Source organism: Polyodon spathula, unplaced genomic scaffold, assembly GCF_017654505.1.
Source record: "Polyodon spathula isolate WHYD16114869_AA unplaced genomic scaffold, ASM1765450v1 scaffolds_3047, whole genome shotgun sequence".
NCBI classification, from domain to species: domain Eukaryota; kingdom Metazoa; phylum Chordata; class Actinopteri; order Acipenseriformes; family Polyodontidae; genus Polyodon; species Polyodon spathula.
Window position 1 is genome coordinate 2022 of NW_024474511.1, and position 4786 is coordinate 6807.

General features: G+C 38.1%; 2 non-coding genes across 2 annotated transcripts; both read left to right on the forward strand.

Annotated features, from left to right (window-relative positions):
- The first annotated feature begins 2953 nt into the window (after positions 1 to 2953).
- trnaf-gaa lies at positions 2954 to 3026 on the forward strand. The gene has a single exon. It is a non-coding gene; the product is annotated as a tRNA-Phe (tRNA).
- Positions 3027 to 3263: 237 nt separating this feature from the next.
- trnai-aau lies at positions 3264 to 3337 on the forward strand. Its single transcript has one exon. It is a non-coding gene; the product is annotated as a tRNA-Ile (tRNA).
- Positions 3338 to 4786: the final 1449 nt, after the last annotated feature.

Sequence of the window (4786 nt, forward strand, 5' to 3'; positions counted from 1 at the left end):
CAGTCTGTCGGTACCACCCCTGTGTCAAGAGACTGCTGCATGATCTTGGTTAGCGGTTTGTAAATTACTTCTTTCATTTCTTTGAGTACTACTGGGAGGATCTCATCCGGCCCAGGGGATTTGTTTATTTTAAGAGCTCCTAGTCCCTTTAACACTTCTGCCTCAGTTATGCTAAAGTTATTTAAAACTGGATAGGAACTGGATGACATGTGGGGCATGTTGTCAGTATCTTCCTTTGTAAAAACTTGTGAAAAGTAATCATTTAATATATTTGCTATTTTTTTTTCTTCCTCTACGATTTTGCCATTTGTATCTCTTAAACATTTAATCTCCTCTTTGAATGTTCTCTTGCTGTTGTAATATTGGAAAAACATTTTGGAATTGGTTTTAGCTCCCTTAGCAATGTTCATTTCTATTTCTCTCTTGGCCTTTCTAACTTCCTTTTTGACTTGCGTTTGCAGTTCTGTGTACTCTTTCTGCGTACTTTCTTTTTGGTCCTTTTTTAATGCTCTGTAAAGTGCCTTTTTTCGCTGAATATTTTTTTTAATTGATCTATTAAACCATTTTGGCAATTTAGTTTTACATTTAGATTTGTCTACTTTAGGGATATAATTGTTTTGCGCCTCTAGTACTACATTTTTGAAGAACAACCATCCTTCTTCTGTGGGTGTTTTCTCTATTTTACTCCAATCTACTTCTGTTTCATACCTTCATAGTTTGCTTTTCTAAAATTGTAAACCTTAGCTTTAGTCTTTACTTTTGGGGTTTTAAAAAACACTTCAAATGAGACCATGTTGTGGTCTGAGTTTGCCAGTGGTTCTCTGACCTCTGTTTTAGTTATTCTATCTTCGTTATTTGAAAAGACTAAATCAAGGCATGCCTCCCCTCTAGTGGGTGCCTTCACAAATTGTGTTAGGAAGCAGTCATTTGTCATTTCCACCATTTCTATTTCATCCTTCGCGCTACCTTTAAATCCTAACGCTGCTCAGCTGAGTGGAACGTTCAGGAGCCGGTTGCCTAGCAGCGTCTCCCCCTCTTCTCTGCCCCGCCCTCTCTCCCTCTCTCGCTGCACAGGCTGGGAGTTCAGATTTAGCTTCGTTATATTATAGAGCGCAATTCTTTACTAACTTTTACAAACGAGCTGATTAGAGGCTTCGTGTTTTCAAGATGGTTCAGGTGCAGCCGGGCAGACTGACTGGAGCATCATTACAGGATACCGCACTGCGCTCGGCTTTGTGTGGCGGCTGATACACAAAATAACGAACGACTGTTAAAGAAATCCCATGTGTTGCTTTTTAATGCTAAATATGGATCTGGTATTCTAAGTATTATCTACAGTTAATAATTCAGCTATATTCATATTCAGAATGTAATACAGTATTAAGACAGGTTCCAGTAATAGAAATCAATGTTCATTGACCATTCCCATACATTCTCTATATGTTTCCACATTGTGGTTGCAATCCACAGGCACAAGGGGCTCAGTGATGTTAACAACTAGAGCCCACAATTAACCAATATATTTAATGTAAAGAAATGGTTCATGTCTTTCTTTCTCATAGCTGCTTCTGTGTGTTTACACCAGTGCTATTTATTGTGTGTAATTACCCGTCTTGTCTAAGAATGTGCAGATTATATATAAAAAGATATTTATGAGAGAGTTGCCGGTGATGAGGGCTCTCCCGTGTGACAGTTGACCGCGACTGGAGTTATATTATGAACGGGGATTGTGGTGTTTCGCAGGTATAGTCTGTGTTTCTTAGATGATAAAAACATACTTTTGTAATCTTTTTAATGTGTGACTCAAAACTTAAGGTAGAATCAAAAATAACATCCAAGTTTATCACTTCAGACTTAAAATTAGGAGTTAAATCCCCCCAATGTGAGGGGATGTGAAGTAGAGTCAAATAGATTTTCATAATTCTGTAAATATATTTTTGAATATATTAATATTTCAAGTAAACGTGGCTTTATTATTATAATGAAAACACATTACACGTGACCTCACTTCTGTAACTAAAAGACAATAAAACAAAGACGTTCCTATACAAGGAGTCGAAGCCGGGCCGCCTGGGTGAAAACCAGGCATACCAACCGCTAGACCTTATGGGAAGCTGTGCAGTAAATTCATGGGCATGCAACAGTAGCTAGTATACAGGACAACGATTGTTAAATGAAGCTAAAACATTTTATTGCAAACACGTTAGAAATGCAAAGAAACTTCAAGCCATTTATATTTATTCTCAAATAGGACAACTTCCGTTGCTAAAAAAGACCTCCCTTTGTGCTTCTCTGAACACATGCAATGGAGGGCGCACTGGAGTTTTTCAGTCTGGGGAATATTACAAATTAACAGACTGTACTTTAAAATACGCATGTAGGGCGGGAGTCTCTGTTTACCAAAAAACTGTCACACTGTATTTATATCTGTAATGCGTAGGCAATAAATGCGTACATACAAATCTACCATTTGAGCTAAATCCCCTGCAAGTGTGTCTCCTATTCTCAGAGGTTATATCGCATCTTGATACGAGTCATTTATATTGGATTTTTTTTTTCCCCCTTGGCAATGTAGTCTGCCATTTGCAAATTTAGAAAGCGCGTCTGTACAAGACCAGAGCCAATCAACCTGCTATTTCGCTTTCCTTTCACTGCCATATTCTAGTGTGCTTGTTCAGAATATGCGTGAATCCTGGAAACGTCTTGATAATATGTGAACAAAGCCAGCAGTCACTCTATTGATCACCCTGTGGATTAACCGCTATTGGAACACATTGATTGTGTTAAACACGGTAATAGACTTTCAATGTACACGTTTTAGCGCTAAACGTTTGTTGAGACAGTTCAAGCGCTGAGCTTTCAGGCAGCCTGTAGCCGTGTTTACCTATTTCCTGGATGTTTGCCTTTTGGTGTTGAACGTTTCTCATCATATACAGGCTTCAATCGATGTCAAGCCGAAATAGCTCAGTTGGGAGAGCGTTAGACTGAAGATCTAAAGGTCCCTGGTTCGATCCCGGGTTTCGGCAAGAGAAGGCCTTTTTATGTATTAATATGAACTAGAAACAGAGCACATTCTTTTCTTCAGTGTAATTGGAGGAAATAACAACGTATTACAGGACCATTTTCTAATGTCATTAAGAAATGCAAAAAGCATCATCCCTGAGAGGATGGTGTGTACTACCGTATTTAGAAATGAATTGTACCTTTGCATTACTTTGAATGTGTCATTGTTCAGTTTAACATGAGAAAAACTTCGTGCGTGTGGCCGGTTAGCTCAGTTGGTTAGAGCGTGGTGCTAATAACGCCAAGGTCGCGGGTTCGATCCCCGTACGGGCCATGACTTTTCTTCTTTAAATAAACCACACCCGCAGTAATGCTGTAGATGGCAGTATAGGCTAAATAATGAACTGTGAAACTCTATCAGATTTGTACGAGGCAATCACACGTGGGAAAATGTAAGTAGTTGTAAATGTAAATGGTTTTCAAACGGGGGTACTCGAGCGCTCCTCAGGGGGTACATGAGAAACATCCTGTAATGGACAGCGCATTTGTATTTATTTATTTATTTTTTACCACAATGTAGTACTTTGCGACTTAGCAATTAAATTAACAATGTTAAATCTCCTTTCAAATAAAACCACAGCCGTACTGGTCGCGTCTCCTTTGTTGGGCGAGGTTAACTATAAACACCCAAGCGGCTGCTGACAGTGAGGAGCGCTGAGCGCACACAGGGCTCAATTACACAGTCAAACAGCAGCGCGGTGGACTGCAGTCTGGAGACTAAAAAGAAAAATAATAATCATTGCATGATGCTGCTTCTTTTAAAAATGTGTAGTATTTACTAGGTGCGTTTGCTTTCTGGAGTTTAAATGTTATATGTTTGTAGTTTAGTTTAATGAGTTCAGTGTGTTTTATCGAAGTTTATGTTTTTAAATAACAGTATTATTGAGTTTAGCAGCAGCTGTGCCGCCCTGCTGAGACAGTGAAATCACTGCGCTGGAGCTGGAGCGACACGACTGTGTGATCTTGATGTGTTTTTTGACTAATTCGTTGAAGAACTCCTTTGTCGAGTAATTGCATTAGCCTGCGCATGTACGCCGCTAATTATTAGACTAATAAAAGCAAAAACACGGTTTTATTATTATTATTATTATTATTTATTTATTTATTATTATTATAAAAATGGAATCGCAGATTTAAAAATATAATAATCAGTCCCTAACTCCTGGATTGGGAAGTGTCTGAAATTGGATTCCCTGCTCCTATTGAGTGTGTTCATATCATATAGCGAGAGCCATCAAAAAGCTGTCTGGCAGCTGATTAACATGAACAGGCGACAGCACTAAACACTAACATGGAAGCATTTTGCTAAAAGTCATTTTTGACTGCATGATATAAAGGTCACCTTTCTACTTTAATTAAATTTAGTTTTTGGAAATATCCGCTTCAAAACAATGTGCTGATTGTGGCCGGATTCGATACTACACGAGACACGCGCAGCATTTTGAATATGCAGCTCAAGTGTTAAACCAGAACATTCGAGTTAAACAAATCAAATAAAAAAACACATATTTAATGTGTTATTCAATATTCTCCTAGTTCTGCATGCTAACAGATTTTATTAAAAGATGCCTGTATTTGCAAATTTTAAATGTTTTTTATGCAAAATGCCCCGTCTGTTTTCTCTATTCACTTCTGCATTTGCTGGAAGAAATGCACGACTTTTTGTTGAGAATTGCTTTCTGATTTTGTTTTAAATTAGAACCCTAGTTTTGTTTTCAAAAGT